Source organism: Sus scrofa, chromosome 5 (genome assembly GCF_000003025.6).
Source record: "Sus scrofa isolate TJ Tabasco breed Duroc chromosome 5, Sscrofa11.1, whole genome shotgun sequence".
In the NCBI taxonomy this organism is placed as follows: Eukaryota; Metazoa; Chordata; class Mammalia; order Artiodactyla; family Suidae; genus Sus; species Sus scrofa.
Genome location: NC_010447.5, coordinates 22,605,202 through 22,626,564, shown reverse-complemented (window position 1 = coordinate 22,626,564; position 21,363 = coordinate 22,605,202). Strand labels below are relative to the sequence as shown.

The following is a 21,363-nucleotide window of genomic DNA, read 5'->3' as shown; positions in this document are numbered from 1 at the left end:
TTTTTGTTTCAACTGAAAGTGCCTTATTTTTTAATCTTTGTCTTCTAACCATCAGGGTTTTAAAAAAGGTCAAGGAAAGAAAAGCTGTTGAAAGATGTTGGAGAAGAAAGATTTTTTTTTTTAATCCTTTTTTTTTTTTCACTTTTTTTTTTTAAGGAGAAGGAAAACATCAAGAACTGTTTTTGCAAAAGGTGTTTAGCATCACCTTGTCTGGGATAATTAAAAATGTGATATATGTTGGAAAATTTTTCTGGAAAAATTGATAGGGACTATTTCTGTGCCTAAAAGTTGCCATAAGTACTTCTCTCCAATGTTCTCCTCTCCTAGCCCACCTACAGCCACTGTTATATAGCCTATGTGGAGCTTCTTTTTTGGAAAAAGCACAGATGGTATCTAAATGCTTGGACTGTGGATTTAAGCTGCCTGAGTTCAAATCCTAGCTATGTAGGTTGTTGGTTCTCTGACCTTGGACAAATTGCTTAAATTCTCCAGTTCTTCATATATAAAATATATGAAATGAAGATAATAATAGTATCCACCCTCTAGGTCTATTTCGAGGCTGAAAAGAGTTAATACATGTAAAGCCTTTAAGATAGTTCCCGGTCATCTAAAAGGCTTGCTTAACATTAGCCATTATTATTATTGATATTTAGAAATTAAATTGGAATGAATATACCATTTATATCTTCAGGTCACCTGTAATTTTTGAGGAAGCTAGAAGAAAATTTCAAGCCATATGGGATGTTGAGTTTTTAAAATAAATATGACTTCTCTTGTAGCACATTGGGTTAAGGATTTGGCTTTGTCACTGCAGTGGCTTGGGTCATTGCTGTGGCATGGGTTTGATCCCTGACCCAGAAACTTCCACATGTCATGGGTGCAGCCAAATAAAATAAGAATAAAATAAAATAAAATAAATGTATAATCTAAATATTTAAGCGTGGGAGTTCCCTGGTGGTTCATTGGGTTAAGGATCTGGTGATGTCACTGCTGTGGCTTAGGTTTGATCCCTGACCCAGCAACTTCTGCATGTCACCAGCATGACCAAAAAAAAAAAAAAATTTTTTTTTTAAGATTAAAATTGATATTATTGATCCTCTTAGGAGGTATCTTTTCTATTTTAATGCTTATAGGCCAAATTGTAAACACCTTCTCTCAGATTAACAGCTCTTTTTCTTTCTTTGGCAGTCATTGATCTTTTGACTTCTACACCTGATGGTTGGTTGGTTTTTGTTTTATTTTGTTTTTTACTTCTGTTCTGATCTACATTAAAATCTTAGGACACTTGCTGTTGGTGTCTACCTCTGAAACTTTGTATCCTCTGCTTTTCTCTATGTGAGTTGATGCAGTGGTGTTCTTTCTCCATATATTTGTGAGGGTGTGATTTATGTGAAGTCCTCTGTATCAGTATTCCTTAAGAGATTTCCTGCTGTGGCACAATAGATTAAGGATCTGGTATTTTCTCTGCAGAGGAAAGGGTTCAATCCCTGGCCTAGACCCCTGGCATAGGTCACAGCTGCAACTTGGATTTGATCTCTGGACCTGGAACTTCCATATGCCATGGATGAAGCAAAAAAAAAAAAAGAAGAAAAGAAAAAAAAAAAAAAAAAAGACTCGAATTCACTAGCGTAAAAAAAATCTGAAATCTTTAATGGACCAAATATCAAATCACAAATACTAAAATATCCAATATCTCCATGCCCTTTTATCTTATTTTAATTTTATATTAAAGAGTATTATTACTCTTTTGTGTTTTTTGAGGCTTCCTCTTTTAGAATGCTCTCTAAACTACCAAGATACACTAACAAGTAATGTGTGTAACATTAATAGTAAAGAGAAAAGCTTTCTTTAAAATCTTTTTTTTATTTAAAAAAAACTTTTTTTTTTGACGAGATTGGTGGCATGCAGAAGTTCCCAGGCCAGGGACCAAACCCATGCCACAGTAGCAACCAGAGCCACAACAGTGACAAAGCCAGATCCTCCTTAATCCACTGAGCCACGAGGGAACTCCAAAAAATACCTTCTTGTGTAAAGTTTTATTTTTTTCCTCCCTATTAATTTTCTTAGGACAGTGAGTTTTAAGGAGTACAAGGTACATATCTTTTCCAGTGGAATATGTGGGGATGGAGAGTTAATATTAAAAAGAAGGGCATGAGTTGAAAAGTTAAAAGTGAGGGAGTTCCCACTGTGGCCCAGTGGTAATGAACCCCACTAGTGTCCGTGAGGATGCAGTTTTGATCCTTGGCCTCTCTCAGTGGGTAAAGGATCTGGCATTGTTGTGAGCTACAATGTAGGTTGCAGACGCGGCTCAGATCTGTTGGTGTTTTGGCTGTGGTGTAAGCCAGCAGCTACATATGCTGCAGGTGCAGCCCTTTAAAAAAAAGTTGAAAGTGAAAAGCGCTGCCAATGTGAATGTCCTTAAAGTCCAGGTACTGCCATGGGATGTGCTAAGTGGACATTATATGTTGCTGGGGGAATATTTGAGAAACACCATAATTAGGTAATGTGACTTACCTTGCTTCTATTAATTGGCATGAGCTAAGTGGGAAATTTTTTAATCTCTAAAACTGTTATATTTATCCTAGGGAGTTGTTGAAAAAATGTGAATAAAAATTTAGGTACAAAGATACTCTTCACAGCATTATTTTATTATAAAAATTAACAACTTCCCAAATACCCAGTAAGATGGAAATGATTAAATAAATTGTGGTACATGTATGTAGCAGAATATTTTAATGACTTTGGTAAGAGTAATTGATGATGGAGGAAATGGGGAGTTTCCCTGGTTGCCTACCTGGTTAAGGAACTGGCATTTTTCACTGCTGTGGCATGGGTTCGATCCCTAGTTTGAGAACTTTTGCATGATGTGAGCATGGTCCCCTCAAAATTTTCTGTATACTTTGGGTTACATAAAAATTATTGGATATGAAAATATATCCAAAGGGATACAAATTCCATACAAATATGGGAACAAAATTTAGAAAAACATATCTCAAGGAGTTCCCATTGTGGCTCAGCGGTAACTAACCTGAGTGGTATCCATGAGGATGCGGGTTTGATCCCTGGCCTCACTCAGTGGGTTAAGGATCCAGCATTTCCATGAGCTGCAGTGTAGGTCACAGATGTAGCTCAGATCTGACGTCGCTATGGCTGTGGTATAGGCTGGCAGCTACGGCTGTGGTATAGGCTGGCAGCTACAGCTCGGATTTGACCCCTAGCTTGGGAACTTCCATATGCCGCAAGTACAGCCCTAAAAAGACAAAAAAGAAAAAGAAAAACATATCTCAAAACGTTGGTGTAATTAAAGTAGTTATCTCTGAGTTACAGATTATGGGTGAGTTTTCTTTTCTACTTGTATGTTTTCTATAAGTATAAAGAAGCCAATAATGGTTTTCTAATCATAAAATACTTAATGTTAGTATTTGAAAGTAAAATTTCAGAATATATTAAAGTGAAGATGAATGTGACAACATAAATTCCTAAGCATAGTGTTTGCAACATAATAAATGCTTATTAGGAGTTCCTGTTGTGGCTCAGAGGTAACCAACCTGACTAGTATCCATGAGGACATGGGTTTGACCCCTGGCCTCACTGAGTGGGTTAAGGATCCAGCGTTGAGGTATAGGTCGCAGACATGACTCAGATCTGGTGTTGCTGTGGTGTAGGCCAGCAGCTACAGTTCCCATTTGACCCCTAGCCTGGGAACCTACATGCTGTGAGTGCAGCCCTAAAAAGACTAAATAAATGATAGCTCCTGCGTACTGAGGAAGATCACTACGTGTGATTAGAGCCCTTTCATGTTGGGAGACAACATCACTGAGAAAATACCCTATTCATACAGCTTCTTGTCCTTCTGAGGTCTGTAAATATATTATCCTTCTATATTTAGGGGCCCAGAATATTTAAATAAATAAATAAATAAATAAATTTTTTTAAAGGTTGTAGGACCAGCATGAAATGTATGTTTTAGTCTCTTATGAAGGTATAAAGGAAACTGATATAGAGAGAGGCTTGGTGGTGATTTTCTGCAGTGACTTTTTTTTTTTTTCTTTTTTTTAAGTTTTTTTGGCCACACCCACAGCATGCAAAAGTTCCTGGGCCAAGGATCGAACCCCAGCTGCAGGAATGACAATGCCAAATCCACCAGGGAGCTCCTGTGGTGACTTTTTAAAATTTGTTTAGCTTTGATATGATTTATGACTCCTACTACAAGTTGCTTTTCTGTGCTGTCTCCTTAAGAATTTTTAGGAAATTTGAAACAGTATAACAGAAAAGGTTTTCTCTGTTCAAGGAATTTCTGAAACTCTGTTGTTTCTCATGTTAGTCTGCCCTTGAGGGCCTTTTTGGACTCAGTGCTGATAAAAAAGAAATGTAGGAGTTCCCACTGTGGCATAACAGGATCTCTGCAGCACCAGGACAATCCCCGGCCTGGCACAATGGGTTAAAATATCCATCATCACTATATTCGTGGTGTAGGTTGCAACTGCAACTTGGATGTGATCCCTAGCCCAGGAACACTATATGCTGCAGAGTGGCCAAAAAAGAAAAAGAGAGGGAAAAAAAAAAAAGAAATGTAGACTTCCATCTACTTTTGACTTGCTTGGGAACTGAGATGTGCATATAAGAAACTACTTTCGAAACAGAAACAGACTCACAGATATGGAGAACAGAATTTTGGTTGCCAAGGGGGAAACTGGGTTTTAGAGGGATAAATTGGAGTTTGGGATTAACAGATGCAAATTATTATATACAGAATGGATAAATAACAAGGTCCTGCTGTATAGCCCGAGGAACTATATTCAATATCCTGTGATAAACCACAGTGGAGAAGAATATGAAAAAGAATGTGTGTGTGTGTGTGTGTGTGTGTGTGTGTGTGTGTGTGTGTGTATAACTGAATCACTTTGCTGTACAACAGAAATTAAGATTGTAAATCAACTATACTTCAATAAATATTTTAAAAAATAAACTATATTTTTCCTTTTTTTTTTTCTTTTAGCCGTACCTGAGGCATGTAGAAGTTCCCCAGCCAGGGATTGAACCCTGCCACTACAGTGACCTGAGCCACTGCAGTGAAAACATTGGATCCTTAACCTGCTGGATAAGGGAACTCTTCCATTTTCTCTTCTATAATGCACAATAATGTGAATGTACTTAATTGAAATGATTGAAATGATAATTTTTTATTTAATGATTTTTATTTTTTTCCATTATAGCTGGTTTACAATGTGAAATGATAGTTTTTATGTTATGTGTATTTTATTAAAACAAAACATGGATCAAGTATAATTTAAAAAAATACAAAAATGAGTTCCAGTTGTGGCTCAGTGGGTTAAGAACCCGACTAGTATCCATGAGGATGTGGGTTCAATCCCTGGCCTTGCTCAGTGAACTTAGGTGTTGGCACAAGCTGCAGCCTAGGTTCCAGGTGTGACACAGATCTGGTATTGCTGTGGCTATAGATCAGGCTGACCGCTACAGCTCCAATTCAACCCCTAGCCTGGGAACTTCCATATGCTGTGGGTGTAGCCCTAAAAAGAAAAAATAAATAAATAAATAAAGATAAAGAAAATACAAAACAAAACAAAACCCAAAGAGTTCTTGCTGTGGCACAGTGGGTTAGGAATCAGGTTGCTGGAGTTCCCGTCGTGGCTCAGTGGTTAACGAATCCCACTAGGAACCATGAGGTTGCGGGTTTGATCCCTGGCCTTGCTCAGTGGGTTAAGGATCCGGCGTTGCTATAGCTGTGGTGTAGGCGGGTGGCTACAGCTCCGATTAGACCCCTAGCCTGGGAACCTCCATATGCCATGGGAGCGGCCCAAGAAATGGCAAAAAAAAAAAAAAGCATCAGGTTGCTGTAGAGGTCCAGGTTTGATCCCTGGCCCCACCCTGTGGGTTAAATGATTGGGTGTTGCTGTAACTGTGGCATACTTGGCAGCTTTGGCTCTAGTTCAGTACTTGGCCCGGAACTTGATATGCTGTGGGTGCAGCCATTAAAAAAAAAAAAAAATGCACGCACACAGAGCAGTGTGAACTAGATGAAACTGTACAGTTTTCAAGCTAATTTTAACCTGACACCTCAGATTCTGTGTACTTCTCAGCATTCACTTACCAGCATAGACCAGGATATAAGGACCAAAGCTGCTTGTTGCAGTCAAAGATTTTACATCAATTATTGGCTGAAAGCATACAAGGAAAGTGGAATAGCTTGTAATACATCAGATGGATTTTAGAATGTTAATGAGCACCACTGGGGAAAGGGATGAGTTTTTGGTCTGGTCTTCTCATCTAGTTTATATTTATCTTGTTTCCTCTTTGTTTCAAGGAGATCTGCAGCTGAGGAAGAAGGAATGGGGCATATGGAATGTGAAGAGCAAATGTATAACAGTAGTGTCTAGAGGGGTTAGGTTCCAAGACCCCCAGTAGATGTCTGAAACCTAGATAGTATCAAACCTTGTATATACTAAGCTTTTTTCCATTCATACATACCTATAATAAAGTTTAATTTATAAGTTAGGCACAATAAGAGATTAACAACAATAACTAATAATAAAATAGAACAATTATAACAGTGTATTAAAAAATTTTGTGAAGATGGTCTTTCTCAAAATATCTTATTGTATATGTTTAATCCCTTTTTTAACTTAACTAAGCAGTTATCATGCACTGTGGCCATAACTTTTACAGTTTGAGGTGTGACAGCAAAATTAGCACAGATTTCTTTTTCTTTCCCCGCAATTTCACAGATAGAAGATTCATTTTTAGCCACCTCAGTATATGATTTTTTTCTGATTGAGAACTTTCACCTTTTCACTTGAAGCACTTTATGGCTTCTCTTCAGCAGATCCAAACTGCCAGCCTCAGTACTTGAGCCTTGGGGCCATTATGAAATAAAATGTGGCTTTGCTTAACCACTTGTAATACCAGTGACAGGACAAAGGGATGATACCTGTCATGGGCAGGACTGAGCGGGATGGCATGAAATTTCATCATGCTATTCAGAGCAGCATGCAATTCAGAATTTATGAATTGTTTATTTCTGGAATTTTCACTTTATTTATTTTTTGGCCACACCCATGGCATGTGAAAGTTCCCAGGCCAGGGATCTATGCTGAATCCTTAACCCACTGTGCTGGGCCAGGGATTGGACCCGTGCCTTAGCAGCTACCTAAGCTGCTTCGGAGACAGTACGTGATCCTTAACCCACTGTGCCACAGCAGGAACTCATCCATTTAATATTTTTGGACCATAGTTGCTCTAAACTGAACCGTAGAATGCAAAGCTAAGGATGAGGGAACTATTATATTTCCTCATTTGGACATAGCCATTTTTTTCTTTAAGCATAGTGAAATGTGATGAGGAAAGGGATTGTAGAAAAGAGGACAGATATTACAGAATTACAGGAACTGTCTGAGATGACTGATTTGAGAATATGGAGAGTAAGAGCCTGAGATCTGTAAGTTTTGATGATCATTTTAACATTTCAAGTAAAGTTATGGGAAACTTAAAAAGGTTACCAGTCTTAAATTAAAACATTTAGCTTTCTCCATATATTGTGGCATGGGAAACTTAAATTTGGGATTTCAGCTGGGCAGCTCTTTCCTTATACTAACTTCACAATTTACTCTAGTGACAGTTTTTTGGAGGTCAAGAATTCCTGTATTTGTCCTTTGAAATTAAACTAGGAAGGATTTCTGGAGTTTGGGGGAATCTGTTGTTATTTGCATAGATTCACTGTCATTGCTATTCAGTTTTTCGCTCTACTATTCATTTTTAGTATATCAAAATGGCAGCATATCTTATTTGTCTATAGAGACTATTCTTTAGCAGTGTTTGCTGCAGTTTCTGTGGAAAATGTTTTATTAAAAAAAAAAAAAAAAGGAGGCAAGGGGAATGTCATCTTGTAGCTCTTAGTGATAGAGCCTGTTGCCATGGAGTCCTAGATCAGATTGGCTGACCCAGGGGCCAATGAGCAGTTAGAACATAAACACATCATCATTTAACCTTGCAGAATTCATTTACTCAGTGATATATGACATCAATACCATAAATATATTTAGAGCTGTGAAATAAAATGTTTCAAGAATGATATAAGGTGGTTTTCTCTTTCAAAATTTGCTATTTAATAAAAATAATGTAATAATACATTATCTTCTTACTTTGATTTGATTGGGAGAAGATACGGTGGGAAATACCTATCACCTGTCTGAAGTGAGCTGCTGCTGCAGTCATTTGGGCTTATGCCAAGTCTAAGTCAAACTCTGGCCTTCTATACCGGAGGAGATTTGTCTTTATATCTAAAGCTGCCTTACTTATTTTGGTAGTTTTAGAGCTGAGTCAGAAATTGGCAGCTTTTTTCTTACTTGTTTTTCCTTCTTTCTCTTCCACTCTGATGTGGTATTCCCTGTCAGTGTTATATTTGTATACTATTTGGTCTGGAGTTAGAAGATTAGCTGGAAGTAGCTTCTGTATTCTGTACCTTCACTTCTCTAGCTTGTTTATAGTTGCTGACAGATGTCTGGGAGATTGCACTATGTTTAGTGTTAGTTCCTTCCCATAGCAGATCATGGCACGTATCTTCTCCTATACCTTACTGCTTTAGAGACTGAGAATGCTTCATTCAGACAAAGAAAATATCCCTTCTGGATTTCGTAAATGAAAGAAGTCAAGTGTTTGTGTTTTTCTTACATTTTATGTCAAGAATACTTGAGAAATTATGGTAGGTCTTGTTCTCTTTTGCAGTGTTCCCATGCTTGGCTATGTACATATTTGGAGGATTGAAAGAGACCTCAAGCGGTCATGAGGTCATGTTCCCTCTTTTGAACTACTCAAATCTCTATGAATGAGATGCAAACTTCTCATTATACTGTTGCCTTTTGTCTCAGGGGAATAAAACCAGACTTCAAATTCATTTCTTAAGCAAAAAGTCTGCTTGATATCTTACTAACTTTTTGTGAGAGAGGCCTTAGGAAAGTAGATAGGAAGTATTTGGGGATTTGTAATTTTAGTTATTGTGACTAGAAGAAGGCTCCCAGAGATGGCATCTCAGTAAAGACCTGAAAAGACTGAGTAAGCAAGCCATGCTGTTATCTGGGAGAAGATTATTCCAGGCTAAAGGAGAGAACAATAAAAGCAATCACTCTAAAGTGGGTTTAGGGCACAAGGAGGAACCAGTGTGATAGGAGCTGCATATGTTGGGTAAATAGTAAGACAGGGGGTAAGAGGGCAAACTAATGGTCCAATTATTAAGGTCTTTTTTTTTTTTTTTAAAGGATGACACCCTCGGCATATATAAGTTCCCAGGGTGGGGGTCAAATCAGAGCTATACCTTCTGGCCTTTGGCCTACCCCACAGCTACAGCAACTCAGGATCTGAGCCGTGTATGAGACCTACCCCGCAGCTCATGGCACTGCCAGGTCCTTAACCCACTAAGTGAAGCCAGGGATCAAACCCGCATCCTTATGGATACTAATTGGGTTTGTAACCTGCTGAGCCACAACAGGAACTCCTGATTATTTAAAGTCTTATAGGTGATTTTAAGAACTTGGATTTTGCTCTGCATGAGATAGGAAACCATTGGAACGTTGTGTTTTGTTGTTTTTTTCCTGGCCACATGTGTGGCATGTAGAAGTATCTGGGCCAGGGATTGAACCCATACCACAGCAGTGATCCAAGCTACTGCAGTGACAATGCCAGATCCTTAACCCACAGTGCCACAAGAGAACTCCCATTGGAACGTTTTGAGGATAGCCATAACATGATCTGAAAATGTTATTACACAGTTACTATGGCTGCTATATTTAGGAGATAAGTAGGGGAGCAAGATCGGAAGCAGGAGACCAGTTAGAAGGCTATCAGCCAAGAGAGATGGTGGCTTGGGCCAGGGTGATAGCAGTGGAGGTGTAGGAAGTCATCAGATTTTGGTCGTATTTTGAAATTAGAGTCAACAAGATTTGTTCCCTGATCATTTGGTCTTTAGTTTACTCCTCTATAAAAAAGGAAATGGTAGTATCTTCTTGTAAAATACATAGTCCGTATGTACAACAGAGTGATCAATGATAAATGCTTTAGAAGTGAGGCCTCCTTAGGATTTGAGCCATCATACCTTGTGTGTTCTTTAAACAGCCATCATAAAGGAACATGTCTGAAGGAACCAGCTATTCTTTATTGATTCATCTTTTTTCCCTTAGGCATATGCTTATAGCTGTATCAAACATTTGAGTTCTTCTTTTGGAAAGAAGCATTTACCTAAATTGACTTTTAAAAAACAATTCTTAAAATACCAAAGTTTCAAGAAAAAATAAGAAGCCAAGTACAGGAAAGGGTAGATAGAATTCTTACCTTTTTTTCTTACTTGGTAGTCTTTTACTATCTAATTTTCATTAAAATAGACAAGGAGGAGTTCCCGTCGTGGCACAGTGGAAACAAATCCATCTAGAAACCATGAGGTTGCAGGTTCAATCCCTGGCCTTGCTCAGCAGGTTAAGAATCCGGCGTTGCCATGAGCTGTGGTGTAGGTCCCAGATGTGGCTCGGATCTGGTGTTGCTGTGGCTCTGCATAGACTGGCAGCTGTAGCTCTGATTAGACCCCTAGCCTGGGAATCTCCATATGCCGCATGTGCGGGCCTAGAAAAGACAAAAAAAACAAAAACAAAAAAAAAAAAAAAACAAGATGCCAAGTCTGAGTGGAAATGTGTTTGTTCATAAGAGAGAAATAGTACCACTAAACAGCCAGGAAAAGGGGTCTCTCAAATATCTTTCTTTCGCTTGTTACTGTAGAATAGGATTAGGAGGAACTAACATTTACTTGAGCATCTAGTGTGTGCAGGCACATTGCATTCATTATCTCATATGATTTCTAATGACTCTCTTAGATACGTATCACATCTAATCTTACAGATGAGGAGGCCAAAGCTTAGCTGCAAACTACATGTCCAAATACAAAGTCCATAAACTTATCTGCTATAACATGCTTTTTGCCTCTTACACTCTAGAGAGTGAATGTTCTTTATTTCGATGCATACCGCCCCTAACTCACCATTTAATTATGCTCAGCCTTTTCCTAGCAGTAGAGGTAGTATTAGAGCACGAAGATAATGCTTTTATATCCTCCATAAAAGTACCAACTTTCCCTTATTTTACCTCTTCCCTCCCAAGTACATATGAATTCCAGGGTGTGTTGCTTATAGGATTCCTTGCTATTAGCAATTGAGAAATTGTTATTATTTTCATCATTATTATTTAGAGTGTGTGTGTACTTTTAATATATATACAGCAAAACAAGTTGTATCTTAAATAAGTCAGAGTGTATTTTTCTCTCACATTCAGGAAATCTAGAGATACCCAGTCCAGTCCAGGGCTGGTGTACTCAAGGACCCAGGTTTCTTTTGTTGTCCCACTGTCTATGGTTTTCAATCCTAGTATCATCCCATAGTTGGCTGCTGAAGTGCCAGCGTTTACTTCTACATCCAAGCCAGCAAGAATTAGGGATGAGTAAAGAAGGACTACCCACTTCCTTTAAGGATATGTCATTAAAGTTGTATTTACTACTTGTATTATTTTCCTAGGGCTGCTGTAACAGAATACCACAAACTGGATGGTGTAAACAAGAGAAATTTATTTTCTCACAGTTCTGGAGGCTAGAAGTCCTAAGATCAAAGTGTCAGCAGATTTGAATTTTACTGAAGCCTCTCTCTGGATTTCCAAATGGGCTCCTTTTCATTGTGTCCTCACATGGTCTTTTTTCTGTGCCCATACCTCTCTGGTATCCTTTTGTGTGTCTCACATTCCTCTTCTTATGAAGATATCAGTAAGATTAGACCTTGTTTTAACTTGATCATCTCTTTACAGGCACTATTTCCAAATACAGTCACATTCTGAAGTACAAGGGGGTTGTGTTAGAGCTTTACCATAAGAATTTTGAGGGGACACAATTCAATCTGTAATGCTACTTCTACTTACATCCCATGGACTAGAACCTAGTCACATACTCATTTTTAGCTACAAAGGCATTTGGATATGTATAGCTTTTTTACAGACAGCCATGTCCCCAACTAAAAATCAGTACTTATATTGAGGAAGAGGTGTATGGATATTTGGAAATAAATAGCAGGCTTTCCTTTGCAGCAGAGGCTTAAGGAATTATGATTTTTAAAGGCTTCTGTGAAATTAGATTGTTCATATTTCTCTGCCAAACTCACATGCAGTTTAAGGTTTTGAAAGATACTTTTAATACTAAGTTGTTGGTATAGGTGTCCTTTCCACCTAACAGGTGGTAACATTGACTTGTAAGTTCATCATAGAGCAGTACAGACCTAGCTGCATAGCATTTAAGTTAGCAATGGAGGGCATCTTGAAATGCCATGAAGAGTAGGTAAATTGTAATTTTTTTTTCTTTTCCAGAATGTCTTGTCTGGGTTTAGTTGGGAGAAGTTTTGCCGGGGCATGGGAAAAGACAGTGTAAACTTTCCAGGTCCTTTCCACCCCTGAGATTCCATGGTATTTTATACATAGTGGTGTTATTATGATAAAGCTAAAGAAAATGTTTCAGGGAGTTCCCGTCATGGCTCAGTGGTTAATGAATCCGACCAGGAACCATGAGGTTGTGGGTGCATCCCTGGCCTCGCTCAGTGGGTTAAGAATTCAGCATTGCCATGAGCTGTGGTGTAGGTTGCAGATGCGGCTCAGATCCCACATTGCTGTGGCTCTGGTGTAGGCTGGCAGCTGTAGCTCCAATTAGACTCCTAGCCTGGGAACCTCCATATGCCGCAGATGTGGCCCTAGAAAGACACACACACACAAAAAAAATTAAATGTTTCATTAAGAAAACGTAAAGCTGGAGTTCCCATCGTGGCGCAGTGGAAACTAATCCAACTAGGAACCATGAGGTTGAGGGTTCAATCCCCGGCCTCGTTCAGTGGGTTGAGGATCCTGTGTTGTGATGAGCTGTGGTGTAGGTCGCAGACACAGCTCAGATCTGGCATTGCTGTGGCTGTGGTGTAGGCTGGTGGCAATAGCTCTGGTTAGACCCCTAGCCTGGGAACCTCCTTATGCCTTGAGTGCGGCCCTAAAAAGATTAAAAAAAAAAAAAGAAAGAAAAGAAAACTTAAAGCTAAAGAAGTGTTCTTTTTGTTTGAAAGGGAGGATATTTGATTTATTCTGTTTTGATCAAGAAAGTAAAATGGGCATTTTTTTTTTGGACGAGAATGTAGAAAAGCCAATAGAAACTACAACGAAGCCCAGCTAACACTTCAGTCCATTGATCGTAGCACCTGCAGTTCTCATTTCAGGGCAATACAGCCATAAGGGATACTGGGCAAAGAAAGAAGGTACATGTCCAGAACACTTTAATCTTGTTTCTCTCTTTACTTTGCCCGAGGAATTTCTCTGGACATCAGCCAAGTCCTGTGGCCTCCCTTACACACCATTGAATCCTTTTGCATATATAGAGCAGAATGATTTTCTCATGCTTCCCTGATTTAGAAGATTGACACAATTGTTATTATTTCTGTTGTTATTTTTTTTGGCCTAGTACTGATGAAATCTATGACAATTGACTTCAGAAATCCTTAAAGGTCTTGGTGACTGTCACATAACTATAGCTTTACATGTTCCCTAAGTACTTTATACTCTCATATTCTGCTTTCTTTGAAGAGAAGGGAGTATTGGACCCATATCTCTTCCAACTCAGTAGGGCCTTCCTTCTTGTCCTCACCCAAGGGCAGTTGGGCCATTTACCTTTTTAGGCATGCAGTTATTGTTTTTTGTTTTGTTTTGTTTTGTTTTGTTTTTGTCCTCTGGCACTATAGTAGAAAGAACATGGGATTTTAGAATCAATAAGACCTGTGTTTGAAGTCTGGTTCCTTATACAGATTGTATGGCCCTGAACAGTATGTTTCATTTATAAAATGGTGATATTTTGTATCTTGAGAAGATCAAATAAGATACTCTCTATAAACTATAAAAAATGTAGGAGTTCCTGCCATGGCGCAGTGGTTAACGAATCCGACTAGGAACCATGAGGTTTCGGGTTCGGTCCCTGCCCTTGCTCAGTGGGTTAACTATCCGGCGTTGCCGTGAGCTGTGGTGTAGGTTGCAGACACGGCTCGGATCCCGCGTTGCTGTGGCTCTGGCGTAGGCTGGTGGCTACAGCTCCGATTCGACCCCTAGCCTGGGAACCTCCATATGCCCTGGGAGCGGCCCAAGAAATAGCAAAAAAAAAAAAAGTAAAGTCATGAGGGGTGACCCAGACTGAAGAGACATATGGGGAAGTTTACAAGCACTAAAATATGTTCCCCCCACTGATACTTTCTCAAGAGAGACCTCAGGTCTAGGCATCCCTCCCATCCCATAAATCACATCCCGAACACTCTTGAATGTCTACCTTGGGACACCTAGAACTTTGGCTTGAGATCAGACACAGCTAGGCTAGAGTCTTGCTCTTACCCATTTTGTATTTAACTTGGGAAAGTTATTTAATTTCTCTGGGCTTTGGTTTCTTCATCTGAAAATGCCCTAACAAAGAATTTTGTTAGGATTAAAGTAATATATAGAAAGAATAATCAGAGTGAGTCATAAAAGAATGTAGACTTTGGCTGAATCAGCACTCGAGTTTGGGTCTGATTCTGTCATTTAGTAGTGCTGTATGACCTTGGGGGAAATTCCTTAGCTACTCTTGGTGGATATGAGTTGAAGTGCATTAAAGCACCAGGTTCATAATCTTGCTCGGTAAACATGAATGGTTTTTCCTTTTCTCCTAACTTCAGTGCCAAAGAGTGTAAGAATAGGCTTGCCATTATAAGCATCTCAACAGTTTGTTTTGTTTTAAACCCGCTATTTTAACTGTGTGTTTTGCCCCACTGTCTTGACTCCTAAGGGCATTTCTCTCTCCCCCCTCTCTCTTTCTGTTTCTCTCTCTGTGTTTAAATAACCTACAATAAAATGCACAAATCTTAAGGATTCAGTTCATAAATTTTGATAGTCATACACCCATGTAACCACTACCCCAAACAAGACATTGTTTCTGTGTCTCTTTCCAATGAATATGTTACCCTCAAAACTTAACCAACAACTTTCTGATTTAAACCACTGTAGGTTAGTTTCACCTGTTCTTGAATTTCATATGGATGGGCTTATATAGGATATACATATTTTTTAAGGAAATCCACTTTCTTCTACTTTCTTCTTCTTTGTTTTTGCATATGTCAGTATATACCCAGTAATGTATCTTCCTGTCTCACTGGTAATCATTGAAGCACTTGTTTCTTTCTTTCTTTCTTTTCTTAATCAAATTTTATTTATTTATTTATTTTGTCTTTTCTAGGACTGCACCCGTGGCATGTGGAGGTTCCCAGGCTAGGGGTCGAATCGGAGATGTAGCTGCAGCTGCCAGCCTACACCAGAGCCACAGCAACGCGGGATCCGAGCCGCATCTGCGACCTACACTACAGCTCACGGCAATGCCGGATCCTTAACCCACTGAGCAAGGTCAGGATCGAACCCACAACCTCATGGTTCCTAGTCGGGTTCATTAACCACTGCGCCACGATGGGAACTCCCGAATCACTTGTTTCTTAAGCAAGTCACAAAAAGAAATGGAATTACCACGATTGGTCTAGCTAAGATCCACCTTCCAGGGCTTAGGGATAGGGTCACCTTCCCTGATCAGGTGTTTTCAAAGGAAAGCAAACACCAAAAGTTCATTTTTTAAATCCTTGAATAGTATTCTGTTATATGAATATATCACAGTTTATCGATTCTCCTGAGCCTTTAGACCTTAAATATTTTCAATATGAGTATCAATTGAAAATAATTTACTCTTGCTACATAAGTTAGAAAAGGACTGTAAAGTTTACAGGGATTTTGCCGCAGGGTAAGTCAGATTTTTTAGCCTCTAGCTTTTGTCTTCTTTCTTTCTTGCATTCTCTCTACTTGACCGTGGATTAAAAGGAAGAAAATGAAACTATCCTTGTGTCTCTGAGTGTCCCCTATATAATATATTCTTCTTGGCACAATGCCTAGAAGATTGTTTATAGAGTTGATGGAAGGATATATAATCTCACTCTGCTCTGGAGCACTTGTTTCTTACCTTGGCAGTCAAAAATTTTATGGGGAATATGCAGTATTCTCCCTGAAAATATTGCCCAATCTTGGCTCCCCTCAGCCTCCTCTGTATCATCCTATTTCCCCACTCCCTCTCCTTGCCCCAACTTCTGAAAGTCCCCTCTGTGCAGCTTTAAGCCACTGAGTGTCCTCAGGAGATACTCTGCCTTAAAATTGTGCTGTTTCCCTGGATGAAATGTACAACATGCACAAATAAGTTGTAGGGAAGCACACATCTGGGATCTCTTGGGAGCTTAATGTCTTGCTTTGTTTTAGTCAAGTTACATATGAAATACTTCCTTTCTTTGTCAAATAAACCATCTAGAGTGGAAATTATTTCTCTGCCTTTTAACCCTTCTACTTGCTTTATTCCTGTTCTTAAAGCTTTTTTTTTTTTTTCTTTTTTGCGAATAAATTAACTTGTCCTTTGGCTGCAATTTTTGCTTTTGTTTGGCCCAAAAAAAAATTGTTTCCAGGAATCTTTATGTTCCTTAAGGAGCACCTTCTGCACAGGATTACAGGGCTAGAATTGACTGTAGTTGAAGATTATTTCAGCTCAAGAAACACAGTTTTGAGCTCAGTATATCTTCTGATGGATCTCAACTCTAGAATAGTAACACCCTGACCCCTTGTTACTAGCTTATTCTCTCTGCTCCATCATTCTCCATGTGTTGGCAGGTTGTTGTAGCCCCGTCATCATCTGCGCAAAAGACACCCTTCAGCAGAAGGTAGCCCTTTTTCTAGAGGCTTTTAAAGAAAATACAGTGGGAAGCCTTTCTTTAAAGCCACCCACCCAGCAAAGTTCTCTCATTTCTCGCTGGTGATGACTGAGTCACTTGTCCCTTCCCCACCTAGTCACAAAAAGGAAACAGAATTACCACAATTAGTCTTGCTAATTAAGATCCACCTCCTAGGGCTCAGGGATAGGATTACCTTCCCTGTTCATGTGTCCTCAGAGGAGGGCAAACACCAGAAGAAAATCTGAGCTAGACTGAGTGTGAGAGAAGGAAGATTTGGATAGGCAGCTAGTATAGTATCTATCGTAACTTTCTTTCCCTCTGCTATTTCCTTTTTCCTCAGAGTAAGAATTACTTTGTTTACACAGCTCTCTAAGAGGCCAGTAGTCTCAGTGGAAATGACTGTCAGAATTCTAAAAGCGGGAGTTCCCATCATGGCTCAGTGGTTAGGAACCATGAGGTTGCGGGTTTGACCCCTGGCCTTGCTCAGTGGGTTAAAGATCCAGTGTTGCCGTGAGCTGTGGAGTAGGTCGCAGACTCAGCTCAGATCTGGCATTGCTGTGGCACAGGCTGGCAGCTGTAGCTCTGATTAGACCCCCTTAGCCTGGGAACCTCCATGTGCTGCAGGTGCAGCCCTAAAAAGAAAAAAAAAAAAGAATTCTAAAAGTGGATGCATTACTCATGTTTTATGGATGTCTTGAAGAATCTAAAGCCTGTTATTCTTTTTCCCAGTGAATGAAGGAAACCATGTGGCTCTCTACAACTTAAGTTGGAATATACGACCATGTTCCACAGGTGGCTGATGTAAAAGATTTTTCTGTTTAGCTGGTTATTGTCATTAGTGCTTTAGCTGAGTTACAGTGCTTGAACGCTGTGAAGTTAGTCCAGGTGTCCAGATAGTTAAGCTCTTTCTGACTTACACGTCAAGAGGAGCTGCAAATTTATCATTCTGATTTGGCAAATATACTTATTTGGTAATTGAGGCCTGTCCTGGAGAAAGAAACAACCAGCTGCTTTATATTTTTCCATTTCACCTTCCCTCTTTCTCTCTCTTCTTTTGGTTTTTCAATAAAAAACCAATTGACATACAGCTCTGTATAAGTTTAAGGTGTATTGCTTAATGACTTGACATACATATACTATGAAATTATCACAGTAAGTTTTGTTAACAGCCATTTCCTCATAGAAGGTTTCCTTCTGGGGTGATGAAAATGTTTTGGGACTAGAAAGAGGTGATGGCTACATAACATTGTGAATTTATTAAATCTACTAAATTGTTCACTTTAAAATAATTAACTATGTTATGTGAATCTTAAAAATTCAGTTAAAGGAGTTCCCGTCATGGCGCAGTGGTTAACGAATCCGACTAGGAACCATGAGGTTGCGGGTTTGATCCCTGCCCTTGCTCAGTGGGTTAAGGATCCAGCGTTGCCGTGAGCTGTGGTGTGGGTCGCAGACGCGGCTCGGATCCCGCGTTGCTGTGGCTCTGGTGTAGGCTGGCAGCTGCAGCTACATCTCCGATTAGACCCCTAGCCTGGGAACCTCCATATGCCGTGGGAGCGGCCCAAGAAATGGCAAAAAGACAAAAAAAAAAAATCAGTTAAAGAAAATCCCAGGCAAAAAAAAATTTTTTTCTTGTGATGAGAACTATTGTATTAGCAACTTTCAAATATATCACACATTTAACTGGAGTCATTACATTACATCTCCACTGCTTATTTATCTGATAAGTAGAAGTTCATATCTTTTGACCACCTTCATCCAATACACTAACTCCCCACTCATTGCCTTTTCTTTCTGACAGAGTAATCTGTTTAAGGCTATTTGAGCCTGAAAAAGAAAAATATTGAAGGTCTATCGTGGTAAAAGAAGTAAACTTAATTTTGTGTGACTCTAAGGCAGATTTAGGATCAAGATTGAAACAGTCCATAGATTATAATAGGAAGCAACAATATAACAGTTCAGACTATTTAAGAAATAATGAGATGATCCTGTCCCAGGAGTTTTCTCGGAGAGATACGCAGGCCTGTCTCAGGAACTTATAAAAAGGAGCTCTTCTTTGGGGAGAATGGGGGAGATTGCATGAGGTTGTATCTAAGAACGCTAGCAATTGTGATCTTTACTGATGTTTCCCAGCTAAGAGATATAGAGAAGGCATTTGCTGAGTTTTTGGCTTGGTTTGGTTGTACATGCCTGCAGCATGTGGAAGTTCCTAGACCAACGATCAGACCCACACCACAGCAATGACCCAAGCCACTCCAGTGACAAAGCCAAGTCCTTAACCGACTGCATCACAAGGGAACTCCTGGGTTTTGCTATAATTCAAACTGAAGAGAATGGAGGCTTGATTTACCCATGGGGAAAAAAACAAACATATATGTATATGCAGTTCCCATGTACAGCCACTGATCCATAAATCTTTATAGGCTATTAACTTTTTATTGAAGCCTCCAGGTACCAAATCAATTAAAAAAATAAAATATCAGGAGTTCCCGTCGTGGCGCAGTGGTTAACGAATCTGACTAGGAACCATGAGGTTGCGGGTTCGGTCCCTGCCCTTGCTCAGTGGGTTAACGATCCGGCGTTGCCGTGAGCTGTGGTGTAGGTTGCAGACGCGGCTCGGATCCTGCGTTGCTGTGGCTCTGGTGTAGGCTGGCAGCTACAGCTCGGATTCGACCCCTAGCCTGGGAACCTCCATATGCCACGGGAGCGGCCCAAGAAATGGCAAAAAGACTAAAATAAAATAAAATATCAATCATTTTCTTTTGTAGTCAGTTTCTTGCAGTATTTCTTATCTTTAAATTTAACTGCATCACTGAAATTGTATGAATGACTCTCTGGCTTTTGAAACCAAGTCTCCAGAAAGCTGCTCAGGAGCCACCACAAGGTGAATAAAGCAGTAATCTTGCAGACTAACTTAGGCCAGGATGAGGTTACCCTTGTTTCCTAAGAGCCTTCTGAGTCTTATCTGTTAAACTGATTTGAAGGACGAAAAAAATGTGTGGCATAACAATTTATTTGAAGCATTGCTGTTTCTGTAGCTTGGTTTCTTGGGTCACATGAAATAGACATGACATCTGGAAAGGTATCCAATCTTACCTTTTTTTTTGTCTTTTTTTTTTTTTTTTTTTGCTATTTCTTTGGGCCGCTCCCACGGCATATGGAGGTTCCCAGGCTAGGGGTCGAATCAGAGCTGTAGCTGCCAGCCTACGCCAGAGCCACAGCAACGCGGAATCCGAGCCATGTCTGTAACCTACACCACAGCTCACGGCAACGCCGGATCGTTAACCCACTGAGCAAGGGCAGGGATCGAACCCTCAACCTCATGGTTCCTAGTCGGATTCGTTAACCACTGCGCGACGAGGGGAACTCCCAATCTTACCTTTTTAAAGAAAGAAAAGAATTCATGATTCAAGTCCAATCTGTAATCCATGTAAGGAGAAACCTCTATTAAAAACCATTGTTGGGCTGTTCCCATTGTGGCTCACCAGTAATGAACCCAGCTAATAATCCATGAAGACTCGGGTTCAATCCCCGACCTCACTTAGTGGGTTAAGGATCACAAGTTGCAGTGAGCTATGGTGTAGGTCACAGACGAGGCTTGGATCTGGTATTGCTGTGGCTGTGGCTTAGGCTGGCAGCTACTGCTCCAATTTGACTCCTTGGATATGCCCTGGGTGTGACGGTGTTTCCAAAAATGGAAACAAAAAATCCAAAACATTGTTGGAGCTAGCATGTTTGACTTCAAACAGTTGTTGAGGACATGAATCTCTGTAGCATCAACTTCTGTTTGAGTGTGTTTGAACTACTTTGTTGACCTCATTACAGCATTTCACAGGTACCAGTAGCGAGTGATAAATAGTTAGCCACCCTTTCACTACAAATTTCTGCATCTTTGGGAGGCAGTAAAGTGACTGAAAACAAATAGTAAATAGCAAAGCAAAGATTCTCTCTTCCTCCAGGGAGAGACCCAGTCTTTCTGAAGGACAGATGACTACAAAGCTCTCTTCCTGCCTTTTCAGCTTGCTTAAGATAAAGGAAATAATTTAAGATTCTATAACCATTGTCTAATATTGCTGCTTTTGATGGGGGAGACACTTGACGTTGATAATAATGTTGTAGTTTGTGGTAGCTGTGGAAGTTCTCCCTTGGGAAAGGAGAATGATCCTCTCTGGTACTGAATAAAGCTTTATATTTTCCTTCTTTCTGGAGAGAGTCTAATGAGCTAACTGTGGAGCGCTCAAGCCGGAAACATGAGCAAATTTCTATAGGGAACAAGAGAGGGCAATTAAAGTGCCAAGGGCACTTTATAGTGCATTGCTTTAGAACTGAATTCTGGTGAATCTCAAAATAATTATGGTGAGTAAAATAATCCAGATAATGTATGATATCAAATTCTAGAAAATGGAGACTAATCTGTAGTAACAGTGGTTGGCTGGGGAGGGGGCATGGAGAACAGGAAGAAGGACTTAACGAAGAAGCAGAAGGAAACCTTTGGAGATCATGAATGTGTTCACTGTCTTGA

The 21,363-nt window shown here is 39.7% G+C and overlaps 1 protein-coding gene across 26 annotated transcripts in view; it reads left to right on the top strand.

Annotated features, from left to right (window-relative positions):
- Positions 1-21,363, top strand: part of R3HDM2 (R3H domain containing 2) — a 155,606-nt gene that overhangs the window by 87,686 nt on the left and 46,557 nt on the right. The gene's annotated exons all lie outside the window — the stretch shown is intronic.